A 24,028-nucleotide genomic window follows, 5' to 3' on the forward strand; every position below is an offset into this window, starting at 1 on the left:
ATCAAACCCAGATCTCTTGACTGGCTGTGAGTGTTTGATTGGTTCTGATGCTCCGTCCATCACCACCCCTTTCTGTACCACTTTGTTCGCCATAAGTTGGCAGGGTATGCTCAGACGTGAGTCCCTTGCTCACTTTGCCACTGGATTCAAGCAAGCCTGGCTGAAGATGGCTGAAATGCCAGAAACCGGTCCTAGGAAGCTTGTTTCCGGTCTAGGGAAGGCATGGCTTGGCAGTTCGGGCTGGACTGTTCCCATGAGGCACAGGGTCAGACTGATTTGCATATGGCCATGTCTGAACTGGGGTGGCAGAGTGGGCTAAAGAACGGTGATGGATCAAACCCAGATCTCTTGACTGGCTGTGAGTGTTTGATTGGTTCTGATGCTCCGTCCATCACCACCCCCTTCTGTACCGCTTTGTTCGCCATAAGTTGGCAGGGTATGCTCAGACGTGAGTCCCTTGCTCACTTTGCCACTGGATTCAAGCAAGCCTGGCTGAAGACGGCTGAAATGCCAGAAACCGGTCCTAGGAAATTTGTTTCCGGTCCAGGGAAGGCATGGCTTGGCAGTTCGGGCTGGACTGTTCCCATGAGGCACAGGGTCAGACTGATTTGCATATGGCCATGTCTGAACTGGGGTGGCAGAGTGGGCTAAAGAACGGTGATGGATCCAACCCTGATCTCTTGACTGGCTTTGAGTGTTTGATTGGTTCTGATGCTCCGTCCATCACCACCCCCTTGTGTACTGCTTTGTTCGCCATAAGTTGGCAGGGTATGCTCAGACGTGAGTCCCTTGCTCACTTTGCCACTGGATTCAAGCAAGCCTGGCTGAAGATGGCTGAAATGCCAGAAACCGGTCCTAGGAAGCTTGTTTCCGGTCCAGGGAAGGCATGGCTTGGCAGTTCGGGCTGGACTGTTCCCATGATGCACAGGGTCAGACTGATTTGCATATGGCCATGTCTGACCTGGGGTGGCAGAGTGGGCTAAAGAACGGTGATGGATCAAACCCAGATCTCTTGACTGGCTGTGAGTGTTTGATTGGTTCTGATGCTCCGTCCATCACCACCCATTTTGCACCGCCTTGTTCGCCATAAGTTGGCAGGGTATGCTCAGACGTGAGTCCCTTGCTCACTTTGCCACTGGATTCAAGCAAGCCTGGGTGAAGACGGCTGAAATGCCAGAAACCGGTCCTAGCAAGCTTGTTTCCGGTCCAGGGAAGGCATGGCTTGGCAGTTCGGGCTGGACTGTTCCCATGAGGCACAGGGTCAGACTGATTTGCATATGGCTATGTCTGAACTGGGGTGGCAGAGTGGGCTAAAGAACGGTGATGGATCAAACCCAGATCTCTTGACTGGCTGTGAGTGTTTGATTGGTTCTGATGTTCCGTCCATCACCACCCCCTTCTGTACCGCTTTGTTCGCCATAAGTTGGCAGGGTATGCTCAGACGTGAGTCTCTTGCTCACTTTGCCACTGGATTCAAGCAAGCCTGGCTAAATGATGGCTGAAATGCCAGAAACTGGACCTAGGAAGCTTGTTTCCGGTCCAGGGAAGGCATGGCTTGGCAGTTCGGGCTGGACTGTTCCCATGAGGCACAGGGTCAGACTGATTTGCATATGGCCATGTCTGAACTTGGGTGGCAGAGTGGGCTAAAGAACGGTGATGGATCAAACCCAGATCTCTTGACTGGCTTTGAGTGTTTGATTGGTTCTGATGCTCCGTCCATCACCACCCCCCTTTTGTACCGCTTTGTTCGCCATAAGTTGGCAGGGTATGCTCAGACGTGAGTCCCTTGCTCACTTTGCCACAGGATTCAAGCAAGCCTGGCTGAAGACGGCTGAAATGCCAGAAACCGGTCCTAGGAAGCTTGTTTCCGGTCCAGGGAAGGCATGGCTTGGCAGTTCGGGCTGGACTGTTCCCATGAGGCACAGGGTCAGACTGATTTGCATATGGCCATGTCTGACCTGGGGTGGCAGAGTGGGCTAAAGAACGGTGATGGATCAAACCCAGATCTCTTGACTGGCTGTGAGTGTTTGATTGGTTCTGATGCTCCGTCCATCACCACCCATTTTGTACCGCCTTGTTCGCCATAAGTTGGCAGGGTATGCTCAGACGTGAGTCCCTTGCTCACTTTGCCACTGGATTCAAGCAAGCCTGGCTGAAGACGGCTGAAATGCCAGAAACTGGACCTAGGAAGCTTGTTTCCGTTCCAGGGAAGGAATGGCTTGGCAGTTCGGGCTGGACTGTTCCCATGAGGCGCAGGGTCAGACTGATTTGCATATGGCCATGTCTGAACTGGGGTGGCAGAGTGGGCTAAAGAACGGTGATGGATCAAACCCTGATCTCTTGACTGGCTGTGAGTGTTTGATTGGTTCTGATGCTCCGTCCATCACCATCTCCTTCTGTACCGCTTTGTTCGCCATAAGTTGGCAGGGTATGCTCAGACGTGAGTCCCTTGCTCACTTTGCCACTGGATTCAAGCAAGCCTGGCTGAAGACGGCTGAAATGCCAGAAACCGGTCCTAGGAAGCTTGTTTCCGGTCCAGGGAAGGCATAGCTTGGCAGTTCGGGCTGGACTGTTCCCATGAGGCACAGGGTCAGACTGATTTGCATATGGCCATGTCTGAACTGGGGTGGCAGAGTGGGCTAAAGAACGGTGATGGATCAAACCCAGATCTCTTAACTGGCTGTCAGTGTTTGATTGGTTCTGATGCTCCATCCATCACCACCCCCTTTTGTACCGCTTTGTTCGCCATAAGTTGGCAGGGTATGCTCAGACGTGAGTCCCTTGCTCACTTTGCCACTGGATTCAAGCAAGCCTGGCTGAAGACGGCTGAAATGCCAGAAACCGGTCCTAGGAAGCTTGTTTCCGGTCCAGGAAAGGCATGGCTTGGCAGTTCGGGCTGGACTGTTCCCATGAGGCACAGGGTCAGACTGATTTGCATATGGCCATGTCTGAACTGGGGTGGCAGAGTGGGCTAAAGAACGGTGATGGATCAAACCCAGATCTCTTGACTGGCTTTGAGTGTTTGATTGGTTCTGATGCTCCGTCCATTACCACCCCCTTTTGTACCTCTTTGTTCGCCATAAGTTGGCAGGGTATGCTCAGACATGAGTCCCTTGCTCACTTTGCCACTGGATTCAAGCAAGCCTGGCTGAAGACGGCTGAAATACCAGAAACCGGTCCTAGGAAGCTTGTTTCCGGTCCAGGGAAGGCATGGCTTGGCAGTTCGGGCTGGACTGTTCCCATGAGGCACAGGGTCAGACTGATTTGCATATGGCCATGTCTGAACTGGGGTGGCAGAGTGGGCTAAAGAACGGTGATGGATCAAACCCAGATCTATTGACTGGCTGTGAGTGTTTGATTGGTTCTGATGCTCCGTCCATCACCACCCCCTTTTGTACCGCTTTGTTCGCCATAAGTTGGCAGGGTATGCTCAGACGTGAATCCCTTGCTCACTTTGCCACTGGATTCAAGCAAGCCTGGCTGAAGACAGCTGAAATGCCAGAAACCGGTCCTAGGAAGCTTGTTTCCGGTCCAGGGAAGGCATGGCTTGGCAGTTTGGGCTGGACTGTTCCCATGAGGCAGAGGGTCAGACTGATTTGCATATGGCCATGTCTGAACTGGGGTGGCAGAGTGGGCTAAAGAACGGTGATGGATAAAACCCAGATATCTTGACTGGCTGTGAGTGTTTGATTGGTTCTGATGCTCCGTCCATCACCACCCCCTTCTGTACCGCTTTGTTCGCCATAAGTTGGCAGCGTATGCTCAGACGTGAGTCCCTTGCTCACTTTGCCACTGGATTCAAGCAAGCCTGGCTGAAGACGGCTGAAATGCCAGAAACCGGTCCTAGGAAGTTTGTTTCCGGTCCAGGGAAGGCATGGCTTGGCAGTTTGGGCTGGACTGTTCCCATGAGGCACAGGGTCAGACTGATTTGCATATGGCCATGTCTGAACTGGGGTGGCAGAGTGGGCTAAAGAACGGTGATGGATCAAACCCAGATCTCTTGACTGGCTGTGAGTGTTTGATTGGTTCTGATGCTCCGTCCATCACCACCCCTTTCTGTACCACTTTGTTCGCCATAAGTTGGCAGGGTATGCTCAGACATGAGTCCCTTGCTCACTTTGCCACTGGATTCAAGCAAGCCTGGCTGAAGATGGCTGAAATGCCAGAAACCGGTCCTAGGAAGCTTGTTTCCGGTCTAGGGAAGGCATGGCTTGGCAGTTCGGGCTGGACTGTTCCCATGAGGCACAGGGTCAGACTGATTTGCATATGGCCATGTCTGAACTGGGGTGGCAGAGTGGGCTAAAGAACGGTGATGGATCAAACCCAGATCTCTTGACTGGCTGTGAGTGTTTGATTGGTTCTGATGCTCCGTCCATCACCACCCCCTTCTGTACCGCTTTGTTCGCCATAAGTTGGCAGGGTATGCTCAGACGTGAGTCCCTTGCTCACTCTGCCACTGGATTCAAGCAAGCCTGGCTGAAGACGGCTGAAATGCCAGAAACCGGTCCTAGGAAATTTGTTTCCGGTCCAGGGAAGGCATGGCTTGGCAGTTCGGGCTGGACTGTTCCCATGAGCCACAGGGTCAGACTGATTTGCATATGGCCATGTCTGAACTGGGGTGGCAGAGTGGGCTAAAGAACGGTGATGGATCAAACCCAGATCTCTTGACTGGCTGTGAGTGTTTTATTGGTTCTGATGCTCCGTCCATCACCACCCCCTTCTGTACCGCTTTGTTCGCCATAAGTTGGCAGCGTATGCTCAGACGTGAGTCCCTTGCTCACTTTGCCACTGGATTCAAGCAAGCCTGGCTGAAGACGGCTGAAATGCCAGTAACTGGACCTAGGAAGCTTGTTTCCGGTCCAGGGAAGGCATGGCTTGGCAGTTCGGGCTGGACTGTTCCCATGAGGCACAGGGTCAGACTGATTTGCATATGGCCATGTCTGAACTGGGGTGGCAGAGTGGGCTAAAGAACGGTGATGGATCAAACCCTGATCTCTTGACTGGCTTTGAGTGTTTGATTGGTTCTGATGCTCCGTCCATCACCACCCCCTTGTGTACCGCTTTGTTCGCCATAAATTGGCAGGGTATGCTCAGACGTGAGTCCCTTGCTCACTTTGCCACTGGATTCAAGCAAGCCTGGCTGAAGATGGCTGAAATGCCAGAAACCGGTCCTAGGAAGCTTGTTTCCGGTCCAGGGAAGGCATGGCTTGGCAGTTCGGGCTGGACTGTTCCCATGATGCACAGGGTCAGACTGATTTGCATATGGCCATGTCTGACCTGGGGTGGCAGAGTGGGCTAAAGAACGGTGATGGATCAAACCCAGATCTCTTGACTGTCTGTGAGTGTTTGATTGGTTCTGATGCTCCGTCCATCACCACCCATTTTGCACCGCCTTGTTCGCCATAAGTTGGCAGGGTATGCTCAGACGTGAGTCCCTTGCTCACTTTGCCACTGGATTCAAGCAAGCCTGGGTGAAGACGGCTGAAATGCCAGAAACCGGTCCTAGCAAGCTTGTTTCCGGTCCAGGGAAGGCATGGCTTGGCAGTTCGGGCTGGACTGTTCCCATGAGGCACAGGGTCAGACTGATTTGCATATGGCTATGTCTGAACTGGGGTGGCAGAGTGGGCTAAAGAACGGTGATGGATCAAACCCAGATCTCTTGACTGGCTGTGAGTGTTTGATTGGTTCTGATGTTCCGTCCATCACCACCCCCTTCTGTACCGCTTTGTTCGCCATAAGTTGGCAGGGTATGCTCAGACGTGAGTCTCTTGCTCACTTTGCCACTGGATTCAAGCAAGCCTGGCTAAATGATGGCTGAAATGCCAGAAACTGGACCTAGGAAGCTTGTTTCCGGTCCAGGGAAGGCATGGCTTGGCAGTTCGGGCTGGACTGTTCCCATGAGGCACAGGGTCAGACTGATTTGCATATGGCCATGTCTGAACTGGGGTGGCAGAGTGGGCTAAAGAACGGTGATGGATCAAACCCAGATCTCTTGACTGGCTTTGAGTGTTTGATTGGTTCTGATGCTCCGTCCATCACCACCCCCTTTTGTACCGCTTTGTTCGCCATAAGTTGGCAGGGTATGCTCAGACGTGAGTCCCTTGCTCACTTTGCCACAGGATTCAAGCAAGCCTGGCTGAAGACGGCTGAAATGCCAGAAACCGGTCCTAGGAAGCTTGTTTCCGGTCCAGGGAAGGCATGGCTTGGCAGTTCGGGCTGGACTGTTCCCATGAGGCACAGGGTCAGACTGATTTGCATATGGCCATGTCTGACCTGGGGTGGCAGAGTGGGCTAAAGAACGGTGATGGATCAAACCCAGATCTCTTGACTGGCTGTGAGTGTTTGATTGGTTCTGATGCTCCGTCCATCACCACCCATTTTGTACCGCCTTGTTCGCCATAAGTTGGCAGGGTATGCTCAGACGTGAGTCCCTTGCTCACTTTGCCACTGGATTCAAGCAAGCCTGGCTGAAGACGGCTGAAATGCCAGAAACCGGTCCTAGCAAGCTTGTTTCCGGTCCAGGGAAGGAATGGCTTGGCAGTTCGGGCTGGACTGTTCCCATGAGGCACAGGCTCAGACTGATTTGCATATGGCCATGTCTGAACTGGGGAGGCAGAGTGGGCTAAAGAACGGTGATGGATCAAACCCATATCTCTTGACTGGCTGTGAGTGTTTGATTGGTTCTGATGTTCCGTCCATCACCACCCCCTTCTGTTCCGCTTTGTTCGCCATAAGTTGGCAGGGTATGCTCAGACGTGAGTCCCTTGCTCACTTTGCCACTGGATTCAAGCAAGCCTGGCTGAAGACGGCTGAAATGCCAGAAACTGGACCTAGGAAGCTTGTTTCCGTTCCAGGGAAGGCATGGCTTGGCAGTTCGGGCTGGACTGTTCCCATTAGGCGCAGGGTCAGACTGATTTGCATATGGCCATGTCTGAACTGGGGTGGTAGAGTGGGCTAAAGAACGGTGATGGATCAAACCCAGATCTCTTGACTGGCTGTGAGTGTTTGATTGGTTCTGATGCTCCGTCCATCACCCCCTCCTTCTGTACCGCTTTGTTCGCCATAAGTTGGCAGGGTATGCTCAGACGTGAGTCCCTTGCTCACTTTGCCACTGGATTCAAGCAAGCCTGGCTGAAGAAGGCTGAAATGCCAGAAACCGGTCCTAGGAAGCTTGTTTCCGGTCCAGGGAAGGCATGGCTTGGCAGTTCGGGCTGGACTGTTCCCATGAGGCACAGGGTCAGACTGATTTGCATATGGCCATGTCTGAAATGGGGTGGCAGAGTGGGCTAAAGAACGGTGATGGATCAAACCCAGATCTCTTAAGTGGCTGTGAGTGTTTGATTGGTTCTGATGCTCCATCCATCACCCCCTCCTTCTGTACCGCTTTGTTCGCCATAAGTTGGCAGGGTATGCTCAGACGTGAGTCCCTTGCTCACTTTGCCACTGGATTCAAGCAAGCCTGGCTGAAGACGGCTGAAATGCCAGAAACCGGTCCTAGGAAGCTTGTTTCCGGTCCAGGAAAGGCATGGCTTGGCAGTTCGGGCTGGACTGTTCCCATGAGGCACAGGGTCAGACTGATTTGCATATGGCCATGTCTGAACTGGGGTGGCAGAGTGGGCTAAAGAACGGTGATGGATCAAACCCAGATCTCTTGACTGGCTGTGAGTGTTTGATTGGTTCTGATGCTCCGTCCATCACCACCCCCTTTTGTACCGCTTTGTTCGCCATAAGTTGGCAGGGTATGCTCAGACATGAGTCCCTTGCTCACTTTGCCACTGGATTCAAGCAAGCCTGGCTGAAGACGGCTGAAATGCCAGAAACCGGTCCTAGGAAGCTTGTTTCCGGTCCAGGGAAGGCATGGCTTGGAAGTTCGGGCTGGACTGTTCCCATGAGGCACAGGGTCAGACTGATTTGCATATGGCCATGTCTGAACTAGGGTGGTAGAGTGGGCTAAAGAACGGTGATGGATCAAACCCAGATCTCTTGACTGGCTGTGAGTGTTTGATTGGTTCTGATGCTCCGTCCATCACCACCCCCTTCTGTACTGCTTTGTTCGCCATAAGTTGGCAGGATATGCTCAGACGTGAGTCCCTTGCTCACTTTGCCACTGGATTCAAGCAAGCCTGGCTGAAGACGGCTGAAATGCCAGAAACCGGTCCTAGGAAGCTTGTTTCCGGTCCAGGGAAGGCATGGCTTGGCAGTTCGGGCTGGACTGTTCCCATGAGGCACAGGGTCAGACTGATTTGCATATGGCCATGTCTGAACTGGGGTGGCAGAGTGGGCTAAAGAACGGTGATGGATCAAACCCAGATCTCTTAACTGGCTGTGAGTGTTTGATTGGTTCTGATGCTCCATCCATCACCACCCCCTTTTGTACCGCTTTGTTCGCCATAAGTTGGCAGGGTATGCTCAGACGTGAGTCCCTTGCTCACTTTGCCACTGGATTCAAGCAAGCCTGGCTGAAGACGGCAGAAATACCAGAAACCGGTCCTAGCAAGCTTGTATCCGGTCCAGGGAAGGCATGGCTTGGCAGTTCGGGCTGGACTGTTCCCATGAGGCACAGGGTCAGACTGATTTGCATATGGCCATGTCTGAACTGGGGTGGCAGAGTGGGCTAAAGAACGGTGATGAATCAAACCCAGATCTCTTGACTGGCTTTGAGTGTTTGATTGGTTCTGATGCTCCGTCCATCACCACCCCCTTTTGTACCGCTTTGTTCGCCATAAGTTGGCAGGGTATGCTCAGATGTGAGTCCCTTGCTCACTTTGCCACTGGATTCAAGCAAGCCTGGCTGAAGACGGCTGAAATGCCAGAAACCTGTCCTAGGAAGCTTGTTTCCGGTCCAGGGAAGGCATGGCTTGGCAGTTCGGGCTGGACTGTTCCTATGAGGCACAGGGTCAGACTGATTTGCATATGGCCATGTCTGAACTGGGGTGGCAGAGTGGGCTAAAGAACGGTGATGGATCAAACCCAGATCTATTGACTGGCTGTGAGTGTTTGATTGGTTCTGATGCTCCGTCCATCACCACCCCCTTTTGTACCGCTTTGTTCGCCATAAGTTGGCAGGGTATGCTCAGACGTGAGTCCCTTGCTCACTTTGCCACTGGATTCAAGCAAGCCTGGCTGAAGTCGGCTGAAATGCCAGAAACCGGTCCTAGGAAGCTTGTTTCCGGTCCAGGGAAGGCAGGGCTTGGCAGTTCGGGCTGGACTGTTCCCATGAGGCACAGGGTCAGACTGATTTGCATATGGCCATGTCTGACCTGGGGTGGCTGAGTGGGCTAAAGAACGGTGATGGACCAAACCCAGATCTCTTGACTGGCTGTGAGTGTTTGATTGGTTCTGATGCTCCGTCCATCACCACCCATTTTGTACCGCCTTGTTCGCCATAAGTTGGCAGGGTATGCTCAGACGTGAGTCCCTTGCTCACTTTGCCACTGGATTCAAGCAAGCCTGGCTGAAGACAGCTGAAATGCCAGAAACCGGTCCTAGCAAGCTTGTTTCCGGTCCAGGGAAGGCATGGCTTGGTAGTTCGGGCTGGACTGTTCCCATGAGGCACAGGGTCAGACTGATTTGCATATGGCCAGCTAATGGCGATTTCATTTAGACGAGACACGACATGCTTAACTAGTAACATCGGGTTTTGACACAAGATTACTTTGGGAATGCCCCCACTGAATGTGCATCCCGTTCACTTACGTTGACCGATTTGAGAGCGCGAGTTGAGCACATACTAGATACGTCAAATTTTGTAATTTGAATACGTCCCAACTAACAGTGTAGGACTATGTAATAAACATCCTTTACAATTGTAATAATGCCAATTTAAACAATAGATACACTTTAACTTGTTCGTGATACAGTTTGCAGAGCAGAGCACATTGCGCAAAAGTAAAAAGATAACATCGCCTGCACTTCTCTTTAGAATTTAAATATGACCGTCTGAATAGCATGGGCTTTTCTCATATTTAACGTGGGTTTTGGAGTGTCAGCCCCATTTAATCGAATATTGTTCAAATTGACACATCTGATATGTCATAGTGTTTAACATAAATTCATTACAGTTTGAATAGTAAGACCAATATACGAAATTCTAAAATAATAATATCATGATTCTCAATATGAACTCCTCCTCTTTGATAGGTTCACGGCCATCGTACCTTTTCTTTCTACATTTCACTCCATACCTACACTGGGTCTAGGCCAATATTGAGGTATGTTACCTTGTACCACATGTATATAAAGTTCGTGTTCTAAGTAAATGATGCTGACTGTTTAATTTATAAGTTTAATATGTTAATAAGTCTTATTGACATTGTCAGAATACGAACTAATTGTTTGACTTAGATACAAGCAGAGTAATTGGTATGGTTTTTTAGTCAAGACAATAACTCTTCGTGAATTGTTTGTAATTCTGACGTATAATTTGTCGCAAATCTCTGATCTTTGTAGATCTTATACATCTGACAGTATAATTACAGAATAAGAGAAAATGGAACACTCTAATTTGTGTGGATTTTACTAAAATTACTGTTCGCAAGGTATGTAAAAAATTGTAATTTAATTGATTAAACAATAGGTTCATTTTTTTTTTTTTTTTTTTTTTTTTTTATGTTGGTTATTACTATATAGGATTAACTGAAATAAGCTTCACCAATAGAACTTTGGCCTATAATTGGCCTATAATATCAAATTGACCAATTTGAATCAAATTAAAAATGAATACAAATAAGAACTAGCAGGTCAATAATGAATATAAATATACTTTGCTTGTTTTACTTAAAAAGATTAGGGACATCCTGTCAGAACCTCAAAAATGCCTTCAAAAATTGCTGTAAAAAATTGTTTGTAAAATAAATGTTTTAAACTGTTCAAATATATTGCTTCAAAAATATTGCGTAATTCCAATTCACATTAGGCTGTATCCCCCAGTCTGCTTAGATTCACAGGTTATATTGGGTATAATAATTGTGTTAAGACTATACCTCAGGTCTTGAAGTAATAAAAGTCTCTTCTGTTCTTCTTTATCTTTTTTGATAATTTTAATTGTATATAATAATGTATGTTTTATATATGTATTTTTATAGCCTTGAAGAAGTCCCGTTGGGACGAAACGCGTCGGCTATGAACTGGCTATGAATTGTATGCTGTAATTTGAAATGAAAAATCTGAATTACCAAATAAAGAGAAACTCACCTTCAAGACTTCGAAGTTTATCGTGAATCTTTGGGGATACACTACTCATTTGTTTGTTCATTGACTATGACGAATAATTTTGTCCGTTATATTTGCATTTAAGTTGTGTGCTGAGCCACTTCTGTCTTGTGCAATTTTTGGGTTACACCAAATATTAGGGGCGCATGAGGGTCACGTCCCTGGCTTCTTGCACCACATCTCTTTTCATCAACAATACTGCATCACATTTTTTGATTAGTGCAGTCTTTTAGAGTGCCCTGACCTTCTCATCTCTTCTATATGGCCATGTCTGACCTGGGGTGGCAGAGTGGGCTAAAGAACGGTGATGGATCAAACCCATATCTCTTGACTGGCTGTGAGTGTTTGATTGGTTCTGATGTTCCGTCCATCACCACCCCCTTCTGTACCGCTTTGTTCGCCATAAGTTGGCAGGGTATGCTCAGACGTGAGTCCCTTGCTCACTTTGCCACTGGATTCAAGCAAGCCTGGCTGAAGACGGCTGAAATGCCAGAAACTGGACCTAGGAAGCTTGTTTCCGTTCCAGGGAAGGCATGGCTTGGCAGTTCGGGCTGGACTGTTCCCATGAGGCGCAGGGTCAGACTGATTTGCATATGGCCATGTCTGAACTGGGGTGGTAGAGTGGGCTAAAGAACGGTGATGGATCAAACCCGGCTCTCGTGACTGGCTGTGAGTGTTTGATTGGTTCTGATGCTCCGTCCATCACCACCCCCTTCTGTACCGCTTTGTTCGCCATAAGTTGGCAGGGTATGCTCAGACGTGAGTCCCTTGCTCACTTTGCCACTGGATTCAAGCAAGCCTGGCTGAAGACGGCTGAAATGCCAGAAACCGGTCCTAGGAAGCTTGTTTCCGGTCCAGGGAAGGCATGGCTTGGCAGTTCGGGCTGGACTGTTCCCATGAGGCACAGGGTCAGACTGATTTGCATATGGCCATGTCTGAACTGGGGTGGCAGAGTGGGCTAAAGAACGGTGATGGATCAAACCCAGATCTCTTAACTGGCTGTGAGTGTTTGATTGGTTCTGATGCTCCATCCATCAACACCCCCTTTTGTACCGCTTTGTTCGACATAAGTTGGCAGGGTATGCTCAGACGTGAGTCCCTTGCTCACTTTGCCACTGGATTCAAGCAAGCCTGGCTGAAGACGGCTGAAATGCCAGAAACCGGTCCTAGGAAGCTTGTTTCCGGTCCAGGAAAGGCATGGCTTGGCAGTTCAGGCTGGACTGTTCCCATGAGGCACAGGGTCAGACTGATTTGCATATGGCCATGTCTGAACTGGGGTGGCAGAGTGGGCTAAAGAACGGTGATGGATCAAACCCAGATCTCTTGACTGTCTGTGAGTGTTTGATTGGTTCTGATGCTCCGTCCATCACCACCCCCTTTTGTACCGCTTTGTTCGCCATAAGTTGGCAGGGTATGCTCAGACGTGAGTCCCTTGCTCACTTTGCCACTGGATTCAAGCAAGCCTGGCTGAAGACGGCTGAAATACCAGAAACCGGTCCTAGGAAGCTTGTTTCCGGTCCAGGGAAGGCATGGCTTGGCAGTTCGGGCTGGACTGTTCCCATGAGGCACAGGGTCAGACTGATTTGCATATGGCCATGTCTGAACTGGGGTGGCAGAGTGGGCTAAAGAACGGTGATGAATCAAACCCAGATCTCTTGACTGGCTTTGAGTGTTTGATTGGTTCTGATGCTCCGTCCATCACCAACCCTTTTGTACCGCTTTGTTCGCTATAAGTTGGCAGGGTATGCTCAGACGTGAGTCCCTTGCTCACTTTGCCACTGGATTCAAGCAAGCCTGGCTGAAGACGGCTGAAATGCCAGAAACCAGTCCTAGGAAGCTTGTTTCCGGTCCAGGGAAGGCATGGCTTGGCAGTTCGGGCTGGACTGTTCCCATGAGGCACAGGGTCAGACTGATTTGCATATGGCCATGTCTGAACTGGGGTGGCAGAGTGGGCTAAAGAACGGTGATGGATCAAACCCAGATCTATTGACTGGCTGTGAGTGTTTGATTGGTTCTGATGCTCCGTCCATCACCACCCCCTTTTGTACCGCTTTGTTCGCCATAAGTTGGCAGGGTATGCTCAGACGTGAATCCCTTGCTCACTTTGCCACTGGATTCAAGCAAGCCTGGCTGAAGACAGCTGAAATGCCAGAAACCGGTCCTAGGAAGCTTGTTTCCGGTCCAGGGAAGGCATGGTTTGGCAGTTTGGGCTGGACTGTTCCCATGAGGCACAGGGTCAGACTGATTTGCATATGGCCATGTCTGAACTGGGGTGGCAGAGTGGGCTAAAGAACGGTGATGGATCAAACCCAGATCTCTTGACTGGCTGTGAGTGTTTGATTGGTTCTGATGCTCCGTCCATCACCACCCCCTTCTGTACCGCTTTGTTCGCCATAAGTTGGCTGGGTATGCTCAGACGTGATTCCCTTGCTCACTTTGCCACTGGATTCAAGCAAGCCTGGCTGAAAACGGCTGAAATGCCAGAAACCGGTCCTAGGAAGCTTGTTTCCGGTCCAGGGAAGGCATGGCTTGGCAGTTCGGGCTGGACTGTTCCCATGAGGCAGAGGGTCAGACTGATTTGCATATGGCCATGTCTGAACTGGGGTGGCAGAGTGGGCTAAAGAACGGTGATGGATAAAACCCAGATATCTTGACTGGCTGTGAGTGTTTGATTGGTTCTGATGCTCCGTCCATCACCACCCCCATCTGTACCGCTTTGTTCGCCATAAGTTGGCAGCGTATGCTCAGACGTGAGTCCCTTGCTCACTTTGCCACTGGATTCAAGCAAGCCTGGCTGAAGACGGCTGAAATGCCAGAAACCGGTCCTAGGAAGTTTGTTTCCGGTCCAGGGAGGGCATGGCTTGGCAGTTTGGGCTGGACTGTTCCCATGAGGCACAGGGTCAGACTGATTTGCATATGGCCATGTCTGAACTGGGGAGGCAGAGTGGGCTAAAGAACGGTGATGGATCAAACCCAGATCTCTTGACTGGCTGTGAGTGTTTGATTGGTTCTGATGCTCCGTCCATCACCACCCCCTTTTGTACCGCCTTGTTCGCCATAAGTTGGCAGGGTATGCTCAGACGTGAGTCCCTTGCTCACTTTGCCACTGGATTCAAGCAAGCCTGGCCGAAGACGGCTGAAATGCCAGAAACCGGTCCTAGGAAGCTTGTTTCCGGTCTAGGGAAGGCATGGCTTGGCAGTTCGGGCTGGACTGTTCCCATGAGGCACAGGGTCAGACTGATTTGCATATGGCCATGTCTGAACTGGGGTGGCAGAGTGGGCTATAGAACGGTGATGGATCAAACCCAGATCTCTTGACTGGCTGTGAGTGTTTGATTGGTTCTGATGCTCCGTCCATCACCACCCCCTTCTGTACCGCTTTGTTCGCCATAAGTTGGCAGGGTATGCTCAGACGTGAGTCCCTTGCTCACTTTGCCACTGGATTCAAGCAAGCCTGGCTGAAGACGGCTGAAATGCCAGAAACCGGTCCTAGGAAGCTTGTTTCCGGTCCAGGGAAGGCATGGCTTGGCAGTTCGGGCTGGACTGTTCCCTTGAGGCACAGGGTCAGACTGATTTGCATATGGCCATGTCTGACCTGGGGTGGCAGAGTGGGTTAAAGAACGGTGATGGATCAAACCCAGATCTCTTGACTGGCTGTGAGTGTTTGATTGGTTCTGATGCTCCGTCCATCACCACCCATTTTGTACCGCCTTGTTCGCCATAAGTTGGCAGGGTATGCTCAGACGTGAGTCCCTTGCTCACTTTGCCACTGGATTCAAGCAAGCCTGGCTGAAGACGGCTGAAATGCCAGAAACCGGTCCTAGCAAGCTTGTTTCCGGTCCAGGGAAGGCATGGCTTGGCAGTTCGGGCTGGACTGTTCCCATGAGGCACAGGGTCAGACTGATTTGCATATGGCCATGTCTGAACTGGGGTGGCAGAGTGGGCTAAAGAACGGTGATGAATCAAACCCAGATCTCTTGACTGGCTTTGAGTGTTTGATTGGTTCTGATGCTCCGTCCATCACCACCCCCTTTTGTACCGCTTTGTTCGCCATAAGTTGGCAGGGTATGCTCAGACGTGAGTCCCTTGCTCACTTTGCCACTGGATTCAAGGAAGCCTGGCTGAAGACGGCTGAAATGCCAGAAACCTGTCCTAGGAAGCTTGTTTCTGGTCCAGGGAAGGCATGGCTTGGCAGTTCGGGCTGGACTGTTCCTATGAGGCACAGGGTCAGACTGATTTGCATATGGCCATGTCTGAACTGGGGTGGCAGAGTGGGCTAAAGAACGGTGATGGATCAAACCCAGATCTATTGACTGGCTGTGAGTGTTTGATTGGTTCTGATGCTCCGTCCATCATCACCCCCTTTTGTACCGCTTTGTTCGCCATAAGTTGGCAGGGTATGCTCAGACGTGAATCCCTTGCTCACTTTGCCACTGGATTCAAGCAAGCCTGGCTGAAGACGGCTGAAATGCCAGAAACCGGTCCTAGGAAGCTTGTTTCCGGTCCAGGGAAGGCATGGCTTGGCAGTTTGGGCTGGACTGTTCCCATGAGGCAGAGGGTCAGACTGATTTGCATATGGCCATGTCTGAACTGGGGTGGCAGAGTGGGCTAAAGAACGGTGATGGATCAAACCCAGATCTCTTGACTGGCTGTGAGTGTTTGATTGGTTCTGATGCTCCGTCCATCACCACCCCCTTCTGTACCGCTTTGTTCGCCATAAGTTGGCAGGGTATGCTCAGACGTGAGTCCCTTGCTCACTTTGCCACTGGATTCAAGCAAGCCTGGCTGAAGACGGCTGAAATTCCAGAAACCGGTCCTAGGAAGCTTGTTTCCGGTCCAGGGAAGGCATGGCTTGGCAGTTCGGGCTGGACTGTTCCCATGAGGTAGAGGGTCAGACTGATTTGCATATGGCCATGTCTGAACTGGGGTGGCAGAGTGGGCTAAAGAACGGTGATGGATAAAACCCAGATATCTTGACTGGCTGTGAGTGTTTGATTGGTTCTAATTCTCCGTCCATCACCACCCCCTTCTGTACCGCTTTGTTCGCCATAAGTTGGCAGCGTATGCTCAGACGTGAGTCCCTTGCTCACTTTGCCACTGGATTCAAGCAAGCCTGGCTGAAGACGGCTGAAATGCCAGAAACCGGTCCTAGGAAGTTTGTTTCCGGTCCAGGGAAGGCATGGCTTGGCAGTTCGGGCTCGACTGTTCCCATGAGGCACAGGGTCAGACTGATTTGCATATGGCCATATCTGAACTGGGGAGGCAGAGTGGGCTAAAGAACGGTGATGGATCAAACCCAGATCTCTTGACTGGCTGTGAGTGTTTGATTGGTTCTGATGCTCCGTCCATCACCACCCCCTTTTGTACCGCTTTGTTCGCCATAAGTTGGCAGGGTATGCTCAGACGTGAGTCCCTTGCTCACTTTGCCACTGGATTCAAGGAAGCCTGGCTGAAGACGGCTGAAATGCCAGAAACCGGTCCGAGGAAGCTTGTTTCCGGTCCAGGGAAGGCATGGCTTGGCAGTTCGGGCTGGACTGTTCCTATGAGGCACAGGGTCAGACTGATTTGCATATGGCCATGTCTGAACTGGGGTGGCAGAGTGGGCTAAAGAACGGTGATGGATCAAACCCAGATCTATTGACTGGCTGTGAGTGTTTGATTGGTTCTGATGCTCCGTCCATCATCACCCCCTTTTGTACCGCTTTGTTCGCCATAAGTTGGCAGGGTATGCTCAGACGTGAATCCCTTGCTCACTTTGCCACTGGATTCAAGCAAGCCTGGCTGAAGACGGCTGAAATGCCAGAAACCGGTCCTAGGAAGCTTGTTTCCGGTCCAGGGAAGGCATGGCTTGGCAGTTTGGGCTGGACTGTTCCCATGAGGCAGAGGGTCAGACTGATTTGCATATGGCCATGTCTGAACTGGGGTGGCAGAGTGGGCTAAAGAACGGTGATGGATCAAACCCAGATCTCTTGACTGGCTGTGAGTGTTTGATTGGTTCTGATGCTCCGTCCATCACCACCCCCTTCTGTACCGCTTTGTTCGCCATAAGTTGGCAGGGTATGCTCAGACGTGAGTCCCTTGCTCACTTTGCCACTGGATTCAAGCAAGCCTGGCTGAAGACGGCTGAAATTCCAGAAACCGGTCCTAGGAAGCTTGTTTCCGGTCCAGGGAAGGCATGGCTTGGCAGTTCGGGCTGGACTGTTCCCATGAGGTAGAGGGTCAGACTGATTTGCATATGGCCATGTCTGAACTGGGGTGGCAGAGTGGGCTAAAGAACGGTGATGGATAAAACCCAGATATCTTGACTGGCTGTGAGTGTTTGATTGGTTCTAATTCTCCGTCCATCACCACCCCCTTCTGTACCGCTTTGTTCGCCATAAGTTGGCAGCGTATGCTCAGACGTGAGTCCCTTGCTCACTTTGCCACTGGATTCAAGCAAGCCTGGCTGAAGACGGCTGAAATGCCAGAAACCGGTCCTAGGAAGTTTGTTTCCGGTCCAGGGAAGGCATGGCTTGGCAGTTCGGGCTCGACTGTTCCCATGAGGCACAGGGTCAGACTGATTTGCATATGGCCATATCTGAACTGGGGAGGCAGAGTGGGCTAAAGAACGGTGATGGATCAAACCCAGATCTCTTGACTGGCTGTGAGTGTTTGATTGGTTCTGATGCTCCGTCAATCACCACCCCCTTTTGTACCGCCTTGTTCGCCATAAGTTGGCAGGGTATGCTCAGACGTGAGTCCCTTGCTCACTTTGCCATTGGATTCAAGCAAGCCTGGCTGAAGACGGCTGAAATGCCAGAAACCGGTCCGAGGAAGCTTGTTTCCGGTCCAGGGAAGGCATGGCTTGGCAGTTCGGGCTGGACTCTTCCCATGAGGCACAGGGTCAGACTGATTTGCATATGGCCATGTCTGAACTAGGGTGGTAGAGTGGGCTGAAGAACGGTGATGGATCAAACCCAGATCTCTTGACTGGCTGTGAGTGTTTGATTGGTTCTGATGCTCCGTCAATCACCACCCCCTTCTGTACTGCTTTGTTCGCCATAAGTTGGCAGGATATGCTCAGACGTGAGTCCCTTGCTCACTTTGCCACTGGATTCAAGCAAGCCTGGCTGAAGACGGCTGAAATGCCAGAAACCGGTCCTAGGAAGCTTGTTTCCGGTCCAGGGAAGGCATGGCTTGGCAGTTTGGGCTGGACTGTTCCCATGAGGCACAGGGTCAGACTGATTTGCATATGGCCATGTCTGAACTGGGGTGGCAGAGTGGGCTAAAGAATGGTGATGGATCAAACCCAGATCTCTTGACTGGCTGTGAGTGTTTGATTGGTTCTGATGCTCCGTCCATCACCACCCCCTTTTGTACCGCTTTGTTCGCCATAAGTTGGCAGGGTATGCTCAGACGTGAGTCCCTTGCTCACTTTGCCACTGGATTCAAGCAAGCCTGGCTGAAGACGGCTGAAATGCCAGAAACCGGTCCTAGGAAGCTTGTTTCCGGTCCAGGGAAGGCATGGCTTGGCAGTTCGGGCTTGACTGTTCCCATGAGGCACAGGGTCAGACTGATTTGCATATGGCCATGTCTGAACTGGGGTGGCAGAGTGGGCTAAAGAACGGTGATGGATCAAACCCAGATCTCTTGACTGGCTGTGAGTGTTTGATTGGTTCTGATGCTCCGTCCATCACCACCCCCTTCTGTACTGCTTTGTTTGCCATAAGTTGGCAGGGTATGCTCAGACGTGAGTCCCTTGCTCACTTTGCCACTGGATTCAAGCAAGCCTGGCTGAAGACGGCTGAAATTCCAGAAACCGGTCCTAGGAAGCTTGTTTCCGGTCCAGGGAAGGCATGGCTTGGCAGTTCGGGCTGGACTGTTCCCATGAGGTAGAGGGTCAGACTGATTTGCATATGGCCATGTCTGAACTGGGGTGGCAGAGTGGGCTAAAGAACGGTGATGGATAAAACCCAGATATCTTGACTGGCTGTGAGTGTTTGATTGGTTCTAATTCTCCGTCCATCACCACCCCCTTCTGTACCGCTTTGTTCGCCATAAGTTGGCAGCGTATGCTCAGACGTGAGTCCCTTGCTCACTTTGCCACTGGATTCAAGCAAGCCTGGCTGAAGACGGCTGAAATGCCAGAAACCGGTCCTAGGAAGTTTGTTTCCGGTCCAGGGAAGGCATGGCTTGGCAGTTCGGGCTCGACTGTTCCCATGAGGCACAGGGTCAGACTGATTTGCATATGGCCATATCTGAACTGGGGAGGCAGAGTGGGCTAAAGAACGGTGATGGATCAAACCCAGATCTCTTGACTGGCTGCGAGTGTTTGATTGGTTCTGATGCTCCGTCAATCACCACCCCCTTTTGTACCGCCTTGTTCGCCATAAGTTGGCAGGGTATGCTCAGACGTGAGTCCCTTGCTCACTTTGCCATTGGATTCAAGCAAGCCTGGCTGAAGACGGCTGAAATGCCAGAAACCGGTCCGAGGAAGCTTGTTTCCGGTCCAGGGAAGGCATGGCTTGGCAGTTCGGGCTGGACTCTTCCCATGAGGCACAGGGTCAGACTGATTTGCATATGGCCATGTCTGAACTAGGGTGGTAGAGTGGGCTGAAGAACGGTGATGGATCAAACCCAGATCTCTTGACTGGCTGTGAGTGTTTGATTGGTTCTGATGCTCCGTCAATCACCACCCCCTTCTGTACTGCTTTGTTCGCCATAAGTTGGCAGGATATGCTCAGACGTGAGTCCCTTGCTCACTTTGCCACTGGATTCAAGCAAGCCTGGCTGAAGACGGCTGAAATGCCAGAAACCGGTCCTAGGAAGCTTGTTTCCGGTCCAGGGAAGGCATGGCTTGGCAGTTTGGGCTGGACTGTTCCCATGAGGCACAGGGTCAGACTGATTTGCATATGGCCATGTCTGAACTGGGGTGGCAGAGTGGGCTAAAGAATGGTGATGGATCAAACCCAGATCTCTTGACTGGCTGTGAGTGTTTGATTGGTTCTGATGCTCCGTCCATCACCACCCCCTTTTGTACCGCTTTGTTCGCCATAAGTTGGCAGGGTATGCTCAGACGTGAGTCCCTTGCTCACTTTGCCACTGGATTCAAGCAAGCCTGGCTGAAGACGGCTGAAATGCCAGAAACCGGTCCTAGGAAGCTTGTTTCCGGTCCAGGGAAGGCATGGCTTGGCAGTTCGGGCTTGACTGTTCCCATGAGGCACAGGGTCAGACTGATTTGCATATGGCCATGTCTGACCTGGGGTGGCAGAGTGGGCTAAAGAACGGTGATGGATCAAACCCAGATCTCTTGACTGGCTGTGAGTGTTTGATTGGTTCTGATGCTCCGTCCATCACCACCCATTTTGTACCGCCTTGTTCGCCATAAGTTGGCAGGGTATGCTCAGACGTGAGTCCCTTGCTCACTTTGCCACTGGATTCAAGCAAGCCTGGCTGAAGACGGCTGAAATGCCAGAAACCGGTCCTAGCAAGCTTGTTTCCGGTCCAGGGAAGGCATGGCTTGGTAGTTCGGGCTGGACTGTTCCCATGAGGCACAGGGTCAGACTGATTTGCATATGGCCATGTCTGAACTGGGGTGGCAGAGTGGGCTAAAGAACGGTGATGGATCAAACCCATATCTCTTGACTGGCTGTGAGTGTTTGATTGGTTCTGATGTTCCGTCCATCACCACCCCCTTCTGTACCGCTTTGTTCGCCATAAGTTGGCAGGGTATGCTCAGACGTGAGTCCCTTGCTCACTTTGCCACTGGATTCAAGCAAGCCTGGCTGAAGACGGCTGAAATGCCAGAAACTGGACCTAGGAAGCTTGTTTCCGTTCCAGGGAAGGCATGGCTTGGCAGTTCGGGCTGGACTGTTCCCATGAGGCGTAGGGTCAGACTGATTTGCATATGGCCATGTCTGAACTGGGGTGGTAGAGTGGGCTAAAGAACGGTGATGGATCAAACCCAGATCTCTTGACTGGCTGTGAGTGTTTGATTGGTTCTGATGCTCCGTCCATCACCACCCCCTTCTGTACCGCTTTGTTCGCCATAAGTTGGCAGGGTATGCTCAGACGTGAGTCCCTTGCTCACTTTGCCACTGGATTCAAGCAAGCCTGGCTGAAGACGGCTGAAATGCCAGAAACCGGTCCTAGGAAGCTTGTTTCCGGTCCAGGGAAGGCATGGCTTGGCAGTTCGGGCTGGACTGTTCCCATGAGGCACAGGGTCAGACTGATTTGCATATGGCCATGTCTGAACTGGGGTGGCAGAGTGGGCTAAAGAACGGTGATGGATCAAACCCAGATCTCTTAACTGGCTGTGAGTGTTTGATTGGTTCTGATGCTCCATCCATCACCACCCCCTTTTGTACCGCTTTGTTCGACATAAGTTGGCAGGGTATGCTCAGACGTGAGTCCCTTGCTCACTTTGCCACTGGATTAAAGCAAGCCTGGCTGAAGACGGCTGAAATGCCAGAAACCGGTCCTAGGAAGCTTGTTTCCGGTCCAGGGAAGGCATGGCTTGGCAGTTCGGGCTGGACTGTTCCCATGAGGCACAGGGTCAGACTGATTTGCATATGGCCATGTCTGAACTGGGGTGGCAGAGTGGGCTAAAGAACGGTGATGGATCAAACCCAGATCTCTTGACTGGCTGTGAGTGTTTGATTGGTTCTGATGCTCCGTCCATCACCACCCCCTTTTGTATCGCTTTGTTCGCCATAAGTTGGCAGGGTATGCTCAGACATGAGTCCCTTGCTCACTTTGCCACTGGATTTAAGCAAGCCTGGCTGAAGACGGCTGAAATACCAGAAACCGGTCCTAGGAAGCTTGTTTCCGGTCCAGGGAAGGCATGGCTTGGCAGTTCGGGCTGGACTGTTCCCATGAGGCACAGGGTCAGACTGATTTGCATATGGCCATGTCTGAACTGGGGTGGCAGAGTGGGCTAAAGAACGGTGATGGATCAAACCCAGATCTATTGACTGGCTGTGAGTGTTTGATTGGTTCTGATGCTCCGTCCATCACCACCCCCTTTTGTACCGCTTTGTTCGCCATAAGTTGGCAGTGTATGCTCAGACATGAGTCCCTTGCTCACTTTGCCACTGGATTCAAGCAAGCCTGGCTGAAGACGGCTGAAATACCAGAAACTGGTCCTAGGAAGCTTGTTTCCGGTCCAGGGAAGGCATGGCTTGGCAGTTCGGGCTGGACTGTTCCCATGAGGCACAGGGTCAGACTGATTTGCATATGGCCATGTCTGAACTGGGGTGGCAGAGTGGGCTAAAGAACGGTGATGGATCAAACCCAGATCTATTGACTGGCTGTGAGTGTTTGATTGGTTCTGATGCTCCGTCCATCACCACCCCCTTTTGTACCGCTTTGTTCGCCATAAGTTGGCAGGGTATGCTCAGACGTGAATCCCTTGCTCACTTTGCCACTGGATTCAAGCAAGCCTGGCTGAAGACAGCTGAAATGCCAGAAACCGGTCCTAGGAAGCTCGTTTCCGGTCCAGGGAAGGCATGGCTTGGCAGTTTGGGCTGGACTGTTCCCATGAGGCAGAGGGTCAGACTGATTTGCATATGGCCATGTCTGAACTGGGGTGGCAGAGTGGGCTAAAGAACAGTGATGGATAAAACCCAGATATCTTGACTGGCTGTGAGTGTTTGATTGGTTCTGATGCTCCGTCCATCACCACCCCTTTCTGTACCGCTTTGTTCGCCATAAGTTGGCAGCGTATGCTCAGACGTGAGTCCCTTGCTCACTTTGCCACTGGATTCAAGCAAGCCTGGCTGAAGACGGCTGAAATGCCAGAAACCGGTCCTAGGAAGTTTGTTTCAGGTCCAGGGAAGGCATGGCTTGGCAGTTTGGGTTGGACTGTTCCCATGAGGCACAGTGTCAGACTGATTTGCATATGGCCATGTCTGAACTGGGGAGGCAGAGTGGGCTAAAGAACGGTGATGGATCAAACCCAGATCTCTTGACTGGCTGTGAGTGTTTGATTAGTTCTGATGCTCCGTCCATCACCACCCCCTTTTGTACTGCCTTGTTCGCCATAAGTTGGCAGGGTATGCTCAGACATGAGTCCCTTGCTCACTTTGCCACTGGATTCAAGCAAGCCTGGCCGAAGACGGCTGAAATGCCAGAAATCGGTCCTAGGAAGCTTGTTTCCGGTCTAGGGAAGGCATGGCTTGGCAGTTCGAGCTGGACTGTTCCCATGAGGCACAGGGTCAGACTGATTTGCATATGGCCATGTCTGAACTGGGGTGGCAGAGTGGGCTAAAGAACGGTGATGGATCAAACCCAGATCTCTTGACTGGCTGTGAGTGTTTGATTGGTTCTGATGCTCCGTCCATCACCACCCCCTTCTGTACCGCTTTGTTCGCCATAAGTTGGCAGGGTATGCTCAGACGTGAGTCCCTTGCTCACTTTGCCACTGGATTCAAGCAAGCCTGGCTGAAGACGGCTGAAATGCCAGAAACCGGTCCTAGGAAGCTTGTTTCCGGTCCGGGGCAGGCATGGCTTGGCAGTTCGGGCTGGACTGTTCCCATGAGGCACAGGGTCAGACTGATTTGCACATGGCCATGTCTGAACTGGGGTGGCAGAGTGGGCTAAAGAACGGTGATGGATCAAACCCAGATCTCTTGACTGGCTGTGAGTGTTTGATTGGTTCTGATGCTCCGTCCATCACCACCCCCTTCTGTACCGCTTTGTTCGCCATAAGTTGGCAGGGTATGCTCAGACGTGAGTCCCTTGCTCACTTTGCCACTGGATTCAAGCAAGCCTGGCTGAAGACGGCTGAAATGCCAGAAACCGGTCCTAGGAAGTTTGTTTCCGGTCCAGGGAAAGCATG

This window comes from Triturus cristatus, chromosome 1_1 (genome assembly GCF_964204655.1).
Source record: "Triturus cristatus chromosome 1_1, aTriCri1.1, whole genome shotgun sequence".
Taxonomy (NCBI): domain Eukaryota; kingdom Metazoa; phylum Chordata; class Amphibia; order Caudata; family Salamandridae; genus Triturus; species Triturus cristatus.